Here is an 18,471-nt window from a genome sequence, read left to right as displayed (position 1 = left end):
ACCCTGTGACAAGATCAAAGAACTCAGAAAACCATATTGCTGGGTAGCAAGATGAACAATCAACGGTTTCCCTAATTAGTCTCTACAGCCCAATTTATATCAGTCATCTATGGAGTCAGGCATGTAATAGCCACACAGACTCTCATGTAGCATTATTTGCAACCATATCCCTGGCCTGGAAACAGTAGCTGCTAAAGTAGCCAAAAGGACAGATCTCCAATAGGGGAACATCCCCATCCTTGTCTTTAGGAGCCATAGTGGCACAGTGGTTAGAATGCAGTATTGCAGGCTAACTCTTCCCCCAGCGAGGAGTTCAATCCTGACCGGCTCAAGGTTGACTCAGCCTACCATTCTTCTGAGGTTGGTAAAATGCAGACCCAGATTGTTGGGGCAACATGCTGAAATTTGTAAACCGCTTGGAGAGTGCTCTAAAGCACTATGGAGCAGTATATAAGTCTAAGTACTATTGCTATCCACCTTGGGGGGGGCATATAGAACTAGAAAATTTGCTCACACTGAAATGAATGTGTCGATGTGGTTATTTTGTAACTGTTCTCTTTACTCCTTCTGTATGTCTGTCTATCTTCATATCATTTTGGAGATTTCTTTGTAGAATAAAGATGAGAATTACTGCAAAAACATGCATAGATTTAAAAGAAGGTATTATATACAATAGAAATGGTATTTGAACTTGACAGTCTCATTTTATGCTTTAGACTGCTCCACAAAAGATCCATCCCACTTATACAAGGTGGGAGGCTAAATGCTGGGAAGAAATAATCTTTTTCTCCGTTGCCATTAAGAGGAGGTCTTTGTTTAACCACTCTCTGCTGTGGGACACAATGTGATATGTCTCCATTTATTCTGTTAATATGAAAGAACCTAACCTAGCGCAACTTGATACAGCACAGTTGAAATGGTGCGAAGAAAAAAATAAGGTAGCACTAGGTGTTAAATTATATCTTAATACGATAATTTTAAAAATCAGTGTTCACAATGCCTTTTTATGTTTTTTAATCTTAGGAAGTTTCTGATGATGTTTAAAAAAAGACTGGGAAGTTCTCAGCAATCAATTATTCTATTCATTTATTTACTAACATTGCATGCACTATGGCATACAAAATTCACATTAAACTATGATACTAGCTCTTGTATAACTACAAAAAGGGACAGTAAAACTGAAGGCTTATTTTCCTCATGACCTCAGCAGACAAGTGTTTTTATTACAACAGGCTTTTCAGTGTTTGTTTTTGTATTGGTTAGGTTAGACATAGAAATTCCAAAAAGAACATGGGGTCCCCATGTCTGTGTTTCCCTTGTAATTGTTACTCCAGAGATTGGAGGTGACTTGCCGAGGAGAATCAGCAGGAAGAAGTACAACACTTCCCATGTCCATAGATTTTGTCCTCCAAATGGCTCCCAACAGTTTTAATAGCTTTTTTTTGTTCCTCCTGAACAGATGTACTCCAAAATCTCAGAAATCTCAATCATCATTCCTGAATGATGCTAGATGGGGGGAAGACATATTCAGTAGAGAATGAATAGTCATTGGAGGTGTTATACAGCCCCTCTTTCCATCTTTCTTTTCCAACAAGTCTCCAAATTTCTAATATCTTTGCATGCCCATATTATGTCTATGAATTTGTTATTGGCTTGATTCAGCTGCTCTTCTGTTTTCCATCATTTCTGATTATTAATTTGTTAATTGTGTCAGAGTATTTAAGCAAAAAAAGCAATATTATTTGCCTTTTCCTAGTGCAATGAGTTCAATGAATCTTATGTCTGAGTAGGCATGAATAATATAGTGTTAGGAGACAACACTCAGACAACTGAGATTTCAGTTTCTTTCAACCCTACCCAACATGACCAAGTCATGGGATTGTGAACCAAAGCATCTGGAGAACACAAACTTGCTTACAAATAAGCAGGTGCATCTGCGGGAAACAGAGGTGTCAAAAAAGTCAGGCTGGGATCTGTGACCATACAGTTGAAGCTCTGCCTCTTTTTTCCAGCATCACATGCCAAACACATAAAAAGGTGCCCATAAAAAGCCACTATTTTGACTTTTTTGATCTCCCACATGGCTGCCCCTGCACATCAGGAAAATATGATTTAGTTGTTTAGTTGTTCAAGAGATGGATAAAATATCCCATGTTGGATAACAATTTTTAGTTGTATTACACATTTCTCCAAATCAGTAATCATTTGTAGTACTATATATATACCAGTGGTTAGATATCCAGCTAATATAAGAAATATATTGCCATCGATTTTACACACACAGAGAGAGAGAGAAAGAGAGAAAGAGAGAGAGAATATTTTATTCTATGTATAATTTTATAATGTGTGGGATTTTACAAAAAAAAAACCACCCTGATTTCCTCAGAGGTTTGCCATGAGCATTTCAACCAAGGAGCCATTATCACTGAGGAGGTGTAATTGAGTTTGAAATTTCTTAGTTTTGACTATTTGTTTCTACAATTGTCAAATCTTATCCATCTTTAAGTAACTTTTTCTTAGCGCCTTCATAGAAACCTATAGATTCTTGACATTTCATTTCTATTTATCTAGTACATTTCTTACTCGGCCATCAAGGAATTCAAAACAACATCCCAGAAGCTTATCACCTATCTAGACACTGCTCAGTTTCATCAAGCTAATTTGCTTTCAGTTGTATCTCAGAGTCGTTCCTTTTTATTCATTTAATTAGATTTTTATCATATTTTCCTAGCCATTAACCATTCTAGTGGCTTGATTCTTTCCAACAAAAAGATCAAATCTAAAATGTCTGATCAGCACCTATATTTTCTTGTACATTACAATTCCACAGTGATATTGATCAGAGAAGATTCATGCCTCTCCCAGGACACTTTAAAAAAAAAAGAGGTAGACAAACCTGAGGTCCCAGAACTACCCAGAACTTGCCAAAACCTTTTGTGTGACTCCCAGAAAATTTCCAAAAGTGACTACTTAACAAGTTTTTAACTTACCAAAAGGGAAAAAATACTAAATACATAAGAAATATTTTTTCTACTAAAGCTCTCATATGATATTTTATAATCTTCAATTGGGCAAATCATAGAGCAAAATTTTGTCAGCAAAGATACCTCAAATGAGCTATCTTACAGAATGCTGGGACCCATTACTCCTGAGGAAGTGACATTGGGGGGAGGGTGTTTGACACTTCATCATCTCTGCACTGAGACTGTTCAGCACCACCACCACACCACTATTGTCAGCCTTGGGCATGTGATTCTCATTTTCAACATTCCCTGACAGCTTCCCACAAATTGATGGGGAGGCTGGAAAGAACTGATATGACTGCCAACAATTCTTCCAAACTTGTCAAAATCTTTCCTTGAGAGAAGCTTGCAGGGAGAAAGTCAATAGAGAAATGGTCCAGTCCCTTTACGTTTGCATGGTGCCAGTCACTCATAGGAATAGAGATAACACTTAGATATATATACTGCCCCTTAGTGCTTTACAGATCCTCTGGGAGGTTAATAATGTCAGTATATTGGCCCCAACAATCTGGGTCCTCATTTTACCTATCTCAGAAAGATGGAAGTCAATCTTGAGTACTATCAGGATCGAACTCCAAGCTGCAGGCAGAGTTTGCCTGCAATACTACATTCTAACCACTATGCCACCAGGGCTCCTCATGCATTCCCTTGTTCCCTCCCCTACACAGCAGCAGCCACTTACCTGCCTGCCACAGAGAAGGAGAGGAGAGAAGGGAGATTTTCTATATTCACTGCCAGCTTCCCACTACAAAATTCAGTAGAGAAGCTAACAGGAAGGAAGGAAGTTGCTTCTGCTCCCGCTAATTTCTTGCCCACCCATGATCATATATTCTGGGCGTACTCAAAGATCAAGACCATTTTCTGGCCAAAAGCAGATTGCCCACATGGCCATGAAATGTGTACCAACTAATGTGGTTGTGAATATTGAAACTCCTTAGGAACACTTGGAAAGGATTGCGTTTTATGTTTAATCAATCATAGAGAATCTTTTCATCTTGCCATCCAAGCTTTTTTCCTCAATTGCCCATGCATCACTCTTTTCTTCTGGTCAGAACTGAGAGAGGATGTACGAGGATTTGCATGACTTCACAAAGGCCATGTTTGTGTAAATGAATGTATGAAAATGGAGGCAGGAACATAATCAACAGAGGGGCGTGCTCATGGTTGGTTTGTGTAGCCCTTCATTCGAACAAGGGCCAGTCAGTGTGAAAACGTTCCACACACAATTTAAGATGCCATTATCAACTACGATTCTTGAATGACAACCACAGCACTTCTACTTGAGGTCCTTCACTGATGTGAAATTGGTATCATTTCTTATATCTTGTTACAAGGAGTATGGTCATTCTGTGAATTCTATTACCCCCCAAATAAGATTAGTTTCTACATTGCTGTAAATGAGGAGTCTGTTGCTAATAGATTGTGACATTGAAAGAAACTCAGATTTGTTCATATTGGTTTTATGTTGCTTCAGAAAAAGCTGCTTCAAATTCTTCAACAAATTCTTTGAGAGGATAATAGTAAAAAAGAAAAGCAGGGTTTAGAAGCAGACCAGTGTGGAATCACAATAGTATGCCCACTGTTACAAGACCAAAGGTAACAATAGTATCACAAAAGCTAATCTATACTGGTATTAAAACTAATGATGTTATAGATAATAAAAGTCATCAGATCTTAGATTTCCAGGGTGCAGTTCTCTAACCCTTTCTCTAAAGTTGCCCCATCACCACCACACATACAAACACACGCAACTTTAACAACTTTAGCTAGATGCATAATTTTTAAGAAAAGAAAGCATTTGGTTTCTGTCTTAATAACAGGAAGAAATGCAGTGATAGTATAATTGAAGAACTAGCAGAAATATTTTATGAAGATTTATATGCAAATTTTATGCTAACTTATTCAGCTGGATAAGTTAGCTTATCCAGTAAGATTTTTATCACATGTTGTATAGCTTGTTTGTGAACTAAGCTCTGAATATGTACTTATTATAGAAGTTCAGTTCCTTAAGGAAGCAAAAGCATTAAAATTACCTCACATTACAAATCATAACTGAAATATAGAATATATTTTGGTCTTTTTGTTGTTGCCTTTTAAAATTGCTGCCTAATCAGGAAAAGAGAAGTAGTGACCTATTTGTTCTTTCTAGTGCTGGATATCGTGAGCAGCAACACTGTGGATTCTTCATCTCAACAGATTATTTTTTGAATTTTCCTCTCCAAAGAAAAGTGATGTGAGGGGAAATGGCATTATTGAGGCCTCTAATTCCAAAATATTGTGGAGAAACAAAGCTGCAGTCCCTTCCTTGACCTAGCATGAGCAAGATCATTTCTGGCATTTTATTTCATATAGGGCTTCTGTCCCAATCTGACTTTCTCATAACTGGAAGTTTTCTTTCAGCAAAACTGATAACTGATAACTCCCACACAAATTAAAGGTATGGTTTTATTTCCCCTGGAATCAGTTGAATATGTTTCACCTGAGAATTACTAAAATACATCATATTAATTTAATGAATACTAGCAGAAATGAATTATGAAACATTAAATTATGAATATGTTGATCTCAAGTTGATGGTTAGAACAGCAGGCATGCAAGGTGTTTGCTAGGTTGTGTTTTCTGAAAATCAAAATGATAATATAAATGGAAAATTCTAACACTTTTACAACAACCCATTGGCATTATACTTCTGTATATTTGCATTCTTGGTTTATATACAATAATCCCAAGTAACACCCCAAATGGGCAGGAATCAATAGATATAGCAATCTGGAAAAAGTGTTTTTTTAGACAATTTATAAATTCCAAAAACTACTCTGGGCAGTATGCAAAGATTAAAAACAAGAGCAAGAGTTTAATTTAGTATTTCTCAACCTTGGCAACTTTAAGGTGTGTAGACTTCAACTCTCAGAATTCCCTAACCAACCTTGCTGTCTGGGGAATCCTGGGAGTTGAAGTCTACACGTCTTAAAATTGCCAAGGTTGAGAAATACCATTTTAACAAAACCCTAAATCCAAGGCCATAAACCCAATCCAAACCATAAGGAACTACATCAACCAACATTCCCACCAGAACTTGCCTAATCAGACAGACCAAACACCTGGGAGAACAACTTGGTCTTTAATGCCTTAATGAAGGCTAACAGGGCCAGGGCCTCCCTAATCTCTGAAGGGTTGCTATTCCATGGGCCTTTTTTTTTAAACCTACACTGAATTCAGACCTTCAGTTACTAGCACTCTGGGACCTCCAAGCAAACAAGATAACTTGCAGGCTGTATTCTGGCCACATTATTATTATGCAGTGCACAGTTTTGAATTTGTTCCACAATACTGGGTTATATTTACAAACCATTTCCCTTTGGAACATGCTGCAACACTACTAGTGTTGTTTATGTGTGTTGAGAGGGAGGTTAAAGGGTTTTTTGGTAGCATCTTCAGTGTACATGTATTGAACTTCACACTTAAATAATCATCAAAGAAACTTATGCTAGAAAAGTTAGCTGAGAATGGAATGAAGGACCTTGGCTCCAGTATGCATGCCAGTGCTATTCTTTTCAGCAACATGTGTTTAAGGGAGTTTGCTTTATGCCTTACATCTTTAAAAGTATGTGGATGTGTTTTAACTGCTGCAAAATTCTCCAAGCCAGTCATGGCCGACTGCTAGTGAATATACAAATAAAAGAAACGACCTTAAAATAACATTAGCATTTTGACATATGCCTACAGAAGCTAGGCAAGTCAGAGTGATCCCATTAGCTCAGTGTGATCCCATTAGTTGAATTGTTCTGTCTGTCTCTTTTCATCTAAGAAACAGTTCTCACATTCCATTTGTCAGTACTTGATGAGGCAGGCTGCTGAAATTCTTCTCCAATGGATAGTTGTTCACTCTTAGAAGTTTGAACTTTTCTCCTTGGGTGCCCCTGAGACCATCTTTAAAGTGCCCCAGATGGTTTCATTTCAAGACAGAATTATGTGATATGCTTTAATTTTTGAGTGCACGTTTCTATGTTCCAGAAGATTGTAGCGCATTTAAATCTCTTGTGAATTGTACTGCTTGGACAAAGAGCACGTTTCCCCCCCAAAAGGATAGTTTCTTGGGTTGACAGCTTTTATTGCCTCTTCACTTTAAATCACTTTCTTTCAGAACAATTTTGTTAGAATTATTCATTCTCAGAAGCATGTAGGTACTTTATAGGCGAAAGAGCTTGTGGAAAAGTTCGTGAATCAGTCTTAGTTCTTTCTAAAATATTTGTTTATGGTGAAATGGTGAAGAAAATACACTACATTCTACATTAGCATTTACATTAAATGGAATAAATACATACCCACACACTCTCTCTCTCTGTCTCACTTAGACATATTCAATGCTTTCAATTCAGTCTCAAAAGATGATGACTGTGCTGGACAACTTCCTGCTGTTTTCTTGGCAAAACTTCATAAGTGGTTTGCCATTGCCTCTTTCGTACTGCTAAGAGAATGACTGACCCAGGGTTACCTAGATGACTTTGTACCTAAGGTAGGATTAGAACTCACAGTCTCCCACTTTCTAGCCTGATCCCTTAACCACTACACCAAACTGATTATCTGATAACATTAATAGTAAATCTATTGTTATTATGACTGCTGGAAAGATGTTGAATTAGATTTAGGAACCAACCTGTTTTTTCATATAATTTAAAAGACGTACTTCTAGACTTAATTAGTGGCTATGCTTAAGTAAGCCTGAAAATCTCTTTTGCTTAAAAATGGGTATTAATTCTCCCAATCAACAGTATTTATTTTGGAGAATATGGAATTATTCTTTGTTCTGATTTTGTTGAGAACTTTTGTTGTCCTTATATCCTTACGCTCAGGGCATATATCTCTGATTTCTTAGGAAAGGGTATGTTTATACTGGTATATTGGTAGATGTGCTATAAGGAAATACACTTATAATTGAGCAAACTCTGGCTGCTAATTTTCACCTTTTTGCAAGACATTATAATTAAGATCAGCATTAACATATTGCAGAATGTATTTGAGTGAAAAAGAAAGAGTTAGGAGCAGTTCCTTCACCAAATGGCCTACAAAATATTCATCTTGGGATTTTGCTCCATTCCTTATCACATCATAATCATTGGTGTCTATTAGTGTTTATATGCACTAATGCCCTCCTCAGTTACTCACGTTTGCTGTCACTGGTAGCACCTAGATATTTGTCTCTTCGACAAATGAGGAAAGGTGCCCTTTGGGGACATGTTTTATGCAAGAGAAAGACCCAAACTTTGGGTTATATTTTCCAATGCTCAAAAAGTGGAAATTATAGCATTCTTCAAAACATGCCTGAAACGCAGGAAAATCTTTGTCCCTGATGCTTTCCAAAACTCATGTAAGTTAATTTACCTTTGTGGATAAGCCTCTTTAGTTAGGTAATTTTTGAATGAAGAAAACCATAGAAACTAAACGAAATACCTTTACTATCCAGACATACAGCTGTAGCATTATCAAATAGGTAAGTATATAAATCAGGATTATTAAAAACAAGCGCAGAATCCATCAATATGAGTGGGTGCTTATCTAGAAAACCAACCAAGCATAATTCAAATTACAGGTAGTCCTTGACTTACAATAGTTTATTTAGTGATCATTTGGAGTTGCAATAACACTGAAAAAAGTTTTTCACACTTATCACTGTTGCATCATCCTTATGGTCATGTGATCAAAATTCAGATGCTTTGCCACTGGCTCACGTTTATGATGGTTGCAGTGTCCCAAAGTCATGTGATCACCTTTTGTGACCTTCTGACAAGCAAAGCAAATGGGGAAGCCAGCCGTGTTACTTACTTAACAACTGCAGTGATTCACTTAACGGTGGTAAGAAAGACCATAAAATGGAGCAAAACTCACTTAACGAATATATCACTTGGCAACATAAATTCTGGGCTCAATTGTGTTCATAAGTCGAAGACTACCTGTATGTTATTAGAGTTAACTTCTGAAAACATATAGCTAGCTATATGGCTTGGTAACTTTTCCTGCAACATGATTTTCACCGTTACATTTTAAAATATAAAACATTGCCATTTTCATTAATACTGTTATTCAGAAAAAATGAAATTGCAGAACTTTTATCTAGAGAAGTGGAGATATATAGAGATAAAATTGCTGTTCTTAGTAAAATAATACCTGGTGAAAGGAGTGAATTATGTTGACACCACTGTATATTTTTGGTTTCAATGGAATCAGTGTGGACAATAGATTACCACTTGTCTATTGGTGACAAACAAACGCTAACCTAATTAAATATTGCTTAGCTGTTATTCTGTTAACTCTAAAGAAATAAGTTAAATTGTACATCATATTAGCTTAGCTATTTATTCACTGTACAATTAACTAGCAAAAGTAAGAGTTTTTCTGGGACATCTTACACATGTCTGAATCAAGCTTTTGTCTTCCAAACAGACTTAGCGTTACAACAGCTTTTAGTGCAAGTTATTACAATTCTTTTTGCATAAAATGGGTCATTCAGAGTTCATCTGTAGGTGGAGCAGGCAAGGTGGATTGGGGGACAGTTCTAATAGATCTATTTCAATAATTAAGTCATGCGGTTTTTTTCCCTCAACAAAACCTGTAAATCGGGTTTAGCCAGGTGGGAACTGGGTTTTTTTTTAATGGCTGTTATCTTTGTCAAAAGGAATATTATGAAAATTGATGTGAATATTTTAACACTTGACTAAACAGAGGAATAATTCTACAATTCGAGAAACATATTTACTAATATGTTACCCACCCCCTAATTTTAATGCTGTTTGTATTGATTATCCCTTTATTAAGCCCATTCAGTATCTTTGAAATTATTAATAAGTAGAATTAATGAAGTTAAGAGTAAAATTGGTTAGTGGTACCAGCATACTCATGCATCATTATATTAATACTGTAATACTGTCATGTACTTGAATGAACATTCTTAAATCCATATTTTGGAAAAGGTGAACCACAAGCCCACTGTAACTTCAGAGATTATGTCAGGAATCTTTTCAAATTAGAACACTTATAAAGCTACATGGAACAATAGTAACATTATTCTTCTCTAGAATGGAAGATTTTTATCATCTTATCCAGAGGAATGAAATAAAAGTGACTATGAAGCTGCTATAGAAATAGTGTGTCTGAACAATGTCTCCTGTGTTATTTTCATAGGGTAAATTTTATTAGGCTAATTCATGGCAAACCACTTCTGAAAAACTTTGCCAAGGAAATTGCAGGGACTTGTCCAGACAGTCTCCCAGAATTGGATATGATTAAATGGAGGAAAAAAGTAGTTTTTCTCGTAGATATTTACACATGTTGAATAATCAGATTTCTTTAATATAAATGCAGAAAAGGCAACTAAAAAGCAACTAAAGATTAAGAGGATAGGTTTAATAAGAAAAATGATTTAAACAGGATGGCTACTTTACAATAAACATAATGGGGAAAAATGTCAGTATTATGGAGCTGCATAAAAACACAAACAGTTTATATCGCATTCTAAATGGGCAAATTCTGTCCATAAACTCAAGATCTCATGGTAAAGTAGAAAGCTGCAGATTTCCCCCTCCCCCCCAAAAAAACCTACATTTACATACAGTATATAATTGAACTATGCATGTTGCATAGCAGGCTGCCTAAAGTAAGGACAAAAACATAGGATTTCTCAAATTTTTTGAGCTAACAAAACACCTTTGGAGGACTTAGACATCTTTCAGAGAAATAATAATACAAAATCATAATCGTAATATAGTTTATTGCTATTATCATGGAAACACAAAGAAAATGACTGCCTTAAGGGGGATATCACAGAAACTGTAGCCATTCAAAAAATATCCACTTAGTTTAACTGGTAAGATTATTCTTTGCCACCCTCTCTAACTTCCCACAACAATCATGACCATTGGAAAACTTACTTTTATAAGAACGCTTTTTGTATTTATGTGGAATCCAAGACTTTTCTAGAAATAAAGATGGTGCTAGAGGGTAGTTCTTTGTTTTGCAGAATGTTATTTTTTTTAAAAAAAACCATGTTTAGAACTTTTTAAAAAAAATATCATGGATTTGGAGACTTGATGTCTGCCCAAGAAGGTACCCATGATGTTATGTTGGCAATTCCAGCAAAAGCAGATAAGTGTCTATGTTACCATGTGCTAATAACTTTCTTCTGAATATATTATGGACCACCACAGAAAGACCATATTTTTCTTTTTAAATGTAACTAGGGTATCTGCTTTTTAATTAAGTCCTGTCAATCTGACTCCAAGGATATGGATTTCTGATATTAATTGATAGCAAGAATAATGTAGTGGCCTGGTTCAAAATTTTTATTCTTGAGCCATCAACATGCTACTCAGAGATCAAGAGCATCCACTGATGAAAAGATTGCTCACTGTTGTTCTGAAGTATACAGCCAGGTTGGGTTACTTCTCTGTTAGTTTGGTCATGGATATGGAAATGCCTCAAGTGCACAGAAAGACAGAACAGAGAGGGATACTCCTATTCTTCCTTTCCTTATACATTGGGACACATTCAGAATAAATGTAAAAGGCAAAGAAATACATATTTTAATGTCATACTGGCTCCTTCAAATCAGTCACAGAGGTGAGAGGTATATATCTTACATGTTCTTGATATCGGCCAAAATCAGATATGCCATGCCTGCATGAACCCGAACAAATGATGGACAAGGGAAATATTTTAAATATTGTACATTTCCCAGAGTAGCTGTGGAGTTGGGTAGCCTCAAAATCAAAGTAATAAATGAACTAATAAACATATACAAGTCAGCAGACCAATTACTATGTTACCTAGATTGCTAATTGTAGTATAAGTGGTTGAGGCTAAATTTTGGTTGCAACAAAGATTAATATGCTTTTTTTATCACTAAGCACTTTTCTCATCCAAAAATCTATATTCAGCATTGTACCTTTCAGTGTTTAAAAACTTCTCCCTCCCAACTGCTATCATACAAATATGAAGTATATAAAGAGATGGCTACCGTTTTTCATGCATTCCTGGGTGGGGAGAGAGATGGGAAGAATAGTAATTGGCCCAGCTGTTTCCACCTCATTTCCGATCACATATCTCTGCTGTATTTTATTTATTGAAGTTATCCTTTTTCAGTGACAAAACTCCTAAATTTGTGTAGACTCCATATACAATTGAGAATCCTGCAATAACACCTGACTTACCAATATGAGCTGCAATGCCAATGAGATCATTTCCATTCTGCCCAAACTACAATGTGGTGTATGCATGGGTATAACTGTCTTCTGTGGGCCACATTTCTAGGTAATATTTTTTGTGAGATGGGCAGCTATATAAATTTGATTTACAAATAATATAAGGATTGACCAAGAGTGTGGGTATTCTAAATATATCCCTGGGTTACCAATGAAAAATACAGCTTCCAAAGTTTCTTCCTTGTCAATCACATCTTTATCTTCCTTATTTCAATATCTTTGCTTGATGAAAAACAACAGTAGGTATGTGCTGTACAAAGTGGATTGGCTCCAAGCTTTATTTATTCTGATGAAAAGGTCCAATCCAATGTATAGGAAGAAATAAATTAAGCCAAAGAAATAAATTAAACAATTTTAATACATAAGAAAAAAAGACAGTTAATAAATAAATCTGCACTTAATGAAAGCATTTTGAGGACTAAGAAGTCTCTGATAGCTCATGGCTCGTGCCATTTTCTTGCCAGGAATAAGGAAGTGGTTTCCTATTGCCTTTGAGGGCTATTTTTGTAAACTCAGTCTGCTTTCAGCATATAATTGGATTGTTTGATTGAACAAGAACAGGGATAGGCAATCCTAAATTGCCTACTCCAGATCTCCTAATTCAATTAAAACCAATTAATTGCAACACTCTGAGCCTGGATCCAGTTTATTATGTACCTTGTTTTCAAAACAAAACTCAGGTTTTGGCAGGCATTTTTAACAAAAATATTTTTAAAGTAGAGGATTTTCACTGATAGGTACAGAGGGCAGCTGGATATCCTTTATCCAAAGTCAACTGAAATAAATAAGTATTTTGCATCAGGGCCATATAATGACTGAACAAATTCTGAAAAGGGAAGGAAGATAAAAGTTCTTTTAAGAGTTCTTTAAGGTATCAATTTGATAACAACCAAAACACCTTTACTGCCGTTAAATATTTACCAAGACTTGGCTTTCAGGAGAGGGGCAGTTTAGAGCAGTGTGCTTGGCTCCATGAATTGGTATTGATTAGCTATCAGAAGGACATGGTTAATGAATAACTCTGGGTATCACTGAGCACTCAACATTGTTGTCAAGATTGCTCTTTTTTCTCTTCTCTTACCTGAAAATGACCTAAATTAAAATCAGTTGGAACTGACACTAACCCTGCCACAGATTGTTCAAGAATCCTAGGGAATGAATAAAAGACTTTGGAAAATCAGTTGATCGATGCTTAAGCAATCCATTCTAGTGGCTCTTGTCATCCCTACTGGACTTTAGAACTAAACATGTTTACATTTAATTAGAAAGAACACACATTTTACATCACATGGAAGCTATCAATATCAAATTGGAATTGATTTCCGCTTTGTCTCACTAGTGAATCACTATTTCCTTCAAACTGTTTTTTTTTATTTTCAAAAATATCAGCGTGCAAAGTGAGCTGTATAATTTTTAAAGCAGGGTAAAGCTATTACATAGGGATAATAATGAAAGTAAACTAATACGCCTGCAAATTGAGCTCCCTTTTTTTTAGTTGATTCAACTGCTTGAAGTGGATTGCAGTGCCAAAGAATGGCACTGATGGTTCTATTAAATCTCCCAAGATTTTGCAACTTTACTAAGATATTGCTGTTAAAACATTTAGCTGAATGGGCCCTTCACCACGTTCTTCTTTGTATGCTATAAATTGGTAGAGCTACTAATTTAAATATATATTTTAAAGGATGTACTCAAATGATATCTTGTCAGAATGTTTCCAACTATTATCAAATCTGAATTATTTTGTTTAGCTTTCCTCTTGAATGTCATGCAGCCTCCTATTTAATATAAATATGATATACAGTGCACTTTTATACTGTATATATGGGCTTTATTCTAGTAAGGAAAGGCTACGGCTTAATGATAGCCAGTGCTACTAGCCAGTACTAGAAAACAGTTTCCTTTGTACTTATTTTAAATGAGTACATATTTTTCAGCCCTAAGTAATACTCAATTCAGATCGACACTGAGTCTTAGAACAGAAGTGCCTTTTGGGATCACTAGAAACTTTTTACAAAATAAGACACATATAAGACACGTATGTATGGAGGCTGATATGTGCTCAGATTTGGTTGAGGTGAGGTAGCCAATAAATGATATGTGACATCCCTTTTGCATCATCTGGAACATGGCTGCAATAGACACGATCCAGCATTTTTCAGCTTTTGCTGTTTGGGGATGGATTAAGGAACAACCTGGATACATTATATATTATAACAACTTAAGAAAGAACAATGTTGTTTGTTTAGTTACTATACAGTAAGTTATGTTTGATTGCTATGCATATAATATAACTCTGAGCTGAATGGATGGATGCCCCATTTCATGTTGCCCAGTAAAATCCACACACACACACACACACACACACACACTTTTTTGGCTCATTTGATCATTGCCATCCTGAAAAATTCATTCAGTTAGGAAAAGAATGCAAAGGGAACAGACTGCACAGTGAAGCATATGAAAGGCCAAAGAAAATACAGTTCTGAATCAGAAAAGGAGGCCAAGTCAACAAGGATTTCAATTACTTTCATGTGAAAAAAATCTTAAACTGAGAACATCAAGTAATATAGCCACCCAGTAGGAAATACATCATGAAAAAGAAAAACAGTAAGACATAGGTTTGCCTAACCTTGTGTGTGAGTATCCACCTGAGTACATACATGCTAAAGGAAAACTGAACAGTGTACAATTGTACTTGTATCTTCAGGATATGCTCTTTAGGTGTTAATTGTTCCATGTGTAGCGCTACCCCCATAGGGACCACTTAAGTGGCCCCATAGGGACCACTTAAGTCCAGGCCCTCCCAACCTCCCCTCCAAGTGGCCACCAGCCCAAAGAGGTCTCTCACATTGGCGCCTCTGCCTAACAGGGCACGTAACACAGTGGTGTTCAGTCACAATCGGCAGCGGTGATGGTCGCTCTCTCTCGACAGTGACTCACTTGGGATGATGGTGGTTGATCTCAGGCAATAAGAACTTACAGAGAAGATGGTAGTCAATCTCTAATGACAACAACTTGCCCAGAACGATGTTAATCAGCCTCTGGTGATGGCAACTTGCCTAGAATGATGTCGGCCAGTTTCTGGTGACAGCAACTTGCCTAAAACAATGGTGATCAGTCTCTGGTGACAGCAACTTGCCTAAAGCAATGGTAGCCAGTCTCTGGAAGCAACAACTTTCCCAAGACATTGTTAATCCGTCTTTGATGACAACAACTTGCCTAGAATGATAGCAACCAATCTCTGGCGCTGGCAAAGGCGTCCCTTGTATACTCTCCTCTGCCTAACTTACTCCAATGAGGGAAAGGAATTAAAACTCCCCAAACTACCTCTCTCCCTCTCTTCGTCTGGTCTGCCCACAACGAAAGAGAAAGAAACAATAAAACTTCACCTTTCCCACTTTCTTAGAAGCAGAAAGTCACTGATTTAATCTAATACAATGTAATAATAATAGAAATAAGTGCATTATTCATTTGTTTATTTAGAAAATTATCAAAAAATGTAATGCACTTGTGGGGACAATCCAGAGAAAAGAAATATTTTGGGGAATATTAAAAAGGCAGAATGTATTTCCCCAAGGGAATAATGGAGAAGATCTTTAAAAGGGTAGAAACGTCTCCACACACACCCCAGCCAGACAACTCAGCAGAAACCAGCTTTTAGAAATGCAGATGTAATAATCCATTCAGGAAGGTTGGAGCCCTTCAGCTAGAAGCTGAAGATATCAGGAAGACAAAGACCATTAAAATCTACATACCCCACCCAAACTCTAAGACAGGACATAATAGGATTAACCCACCACCATCAGAATACCAGAAAGGCATACTCAGACTCAGGACAAAAACTCCAAACAAAAGCCCAAGAAGGCATAAAAACCCACTCCTTGCTACATGTGCTCTCTCTTTTCTTCCAGAACCATCTTTCTATGTGGCTCTTCTCTTCAATAAACTGCAACCTTCTTTCTAAAGCAGTCGCCATGTTATTTATTCCCAGCTTGGACTGGACCCTGTTGATGATTTTTCCTTCAACAAATTTGAATCATCCTGAAACCCCGCCCCACTCCATCCCATCCCACCCCTGGTCCATGGAAAAATTGTCTTCCATGAAACTGGTCCCTGGTGCCAAAAAGGTTGGGGACCTCTGCTTTAGAGGTTGTGCACACTCAATCAGAATAGAATATAACAATAACTTTATTGTCATTTTGAATGTATACTAATTGGCATACATTAAAATGAAATTTCATTGCATACAGCTCTCAGAGGGTCACCATCTCCAATATATACTACATAAATGTGACAAAAATAAATAAATACAGAATTATGCATATACCCACATATATTATATGACACAGAGAAACAACACAATCTAGTTCGGATTATGTATACATGTGCATGGTGAGAAAAAAAATCAGTTATGGTTTATCAATAAACATATCTGAAAGTCAGAATGCTAGACTTGGTCTAATCCAACAAGATGCTCCTTTTTTCTTAATATTCAAAAATAGTATACTGATTTCTTCAGCTTGTAACTCAGAATACTATTTTGAAATGCTTATTCTTTTTCACTTATGGCAAAATCATATTTAATATATTTTATCTGCTATTTTACTGACTTTTTTTCTCTTTATACATTATTTATAATTTCGAAATGTCCTCATTTAATTGAGTAGATACTTCACATCATTTTCAAACAACCTCAGGTGGTAGGTGTAATGACATGCCAATTCCTTGACCTTTAACTTTTAGATTCCCATTAAATCAGCTGTATTTTACTTATGCATTCCTGGTGAGGTTTTAATTTCTATATGAAATGGCAATCCGGTTGTGCTTCTTTTTTTGTTCAGAAACAAAAGGACGTCAATAAACTTAATGCAGGATTTCTTCTTGCTTCTCAGTAGAAAACTACAGTTTCTATTTCATTTCTATTTCATTACACATTAATTTAAATAGGTTCAGTCTAGAGACCCAATGTTTGTAAATAAACAAGCTTCTAACAAAACAGTGCGTATGATAAAGAACTCAATAAAATACTCATTTTGAAGAAAATATTTATTTACAAATTTACTTTTGTTTTGGTAATTAAAAACAATTCCAAAAATAGACATAAAATTTCTGTACTAAGTTAATACAGGATTCCTGTGCAGTCATTAAAATGAAAGTAATCTGTAAACCTTAGTACCTTATTTCATAAAAATATTCCAAGAAAGAAAAACTGAGGAATAACCCCAACTAGAGTTCCCTGGGAAATTTTTAGGAAGGGTGAAATAAAGTATATATAAAACCCAAAGGTGCTTTTTTCAAGAGGCAACTGGATTTTATTTGTTTTTCCTTGAAGATGTTTCGCATCTTATCCAAGAAGCTTCCTCAGTTTAGAACTGAAGAAGCTTGTTGGATGAAGGGCAACCATAACCTGGATGACTGAGAATCTCCATAAATATATATAAAACATATTTTATTACATTCAGCAGCTGCTTTAAACATTTCTTATTTTTTATAGCAACCAATCATGATCAAAACTGAAGTCAGACTTTCACATATTGAAGTGTGCATAAAGAGATTCATGTGCAGTCACAACCATATTTCTGAACAGATATCCTGGACAAAAGGGAAAAGGTGCAGGAACCTAAGAAACCTTGAGTGCCTAGTCATGAAATAGCCAAGTAGCCTCCTGGTTCCTCCCAGGAATTTTACTTCTAATTGCTTGGTCCTCACACCTGATTTCTCTCCTGGCTTCCAGTCGTCTGTCAAGGCATTGGTGCTGGTGATGACCTATAAAGCCCTAAATGGCTTGGGTCCGGGATATCTGAGGGAACACCTGCTGCCGGCATCAAGTTCCCTTCGCCCAGTGCGCTCCCACAGGGAGGGTCTTCTCAGGGTCCCACCGGTAAGAGATTGCCGGCGGGTAACACCCAGGGATAGGGCCTTCTCAGTGGGGGCGCCTGCCCTTTGGAACCAGCTGCCAGTGGAGCTGAGGACTGCCCCCGACCTCCGTTCATTCCGCCGGGGCCTGAAGACCTGGCTCTTCGAGCTCTCTGGCCTAGGCTGAGGATTAATCTTATTTTAACTGGGGTTTTATTTGGCAGGGACACATACATTTTTTCTTTTTAACTCTGTTTTTAACTTTTGTATTTCGGTTTTTTAATCACCCTGTAAACCGCCCTGAGTCCTTTGGGAAAGGGCGGTATAGAAATGTA

The 18,471-nt window shown here is 36.6% G+C and overlaps 1 protein-coding gene across 6 annotated transcripts in view; it reads left to right on the top strand.

Annotated features, from left to right (window-relative positions):
- Window positions 1–18,471, top strand: part of MIPOL1 (mirror-image polydactyly 1) — a 196,080-nt gene that overhangs the window by 153,855 nt on the left and 23,754 nt on the right. The gene's annotated exons all lie outside the window — the stretch shown is intronic.

Source organism: Vipera ursinii, assembly GCF_947247035.1.
Source record: "Vipera ursinii genome assembly, chromosome: 1".
Lineage (NCBI taxonomy): Eukaryota > Metazoa > Chordata > Lepidosauria > Squamata > Viperidae > Vipera > Vipera ursinii.
Note: the sequence above shows the minus strand (reverse complement) of the source record. Positions and strands in the feature narration are given on the sequence as shown.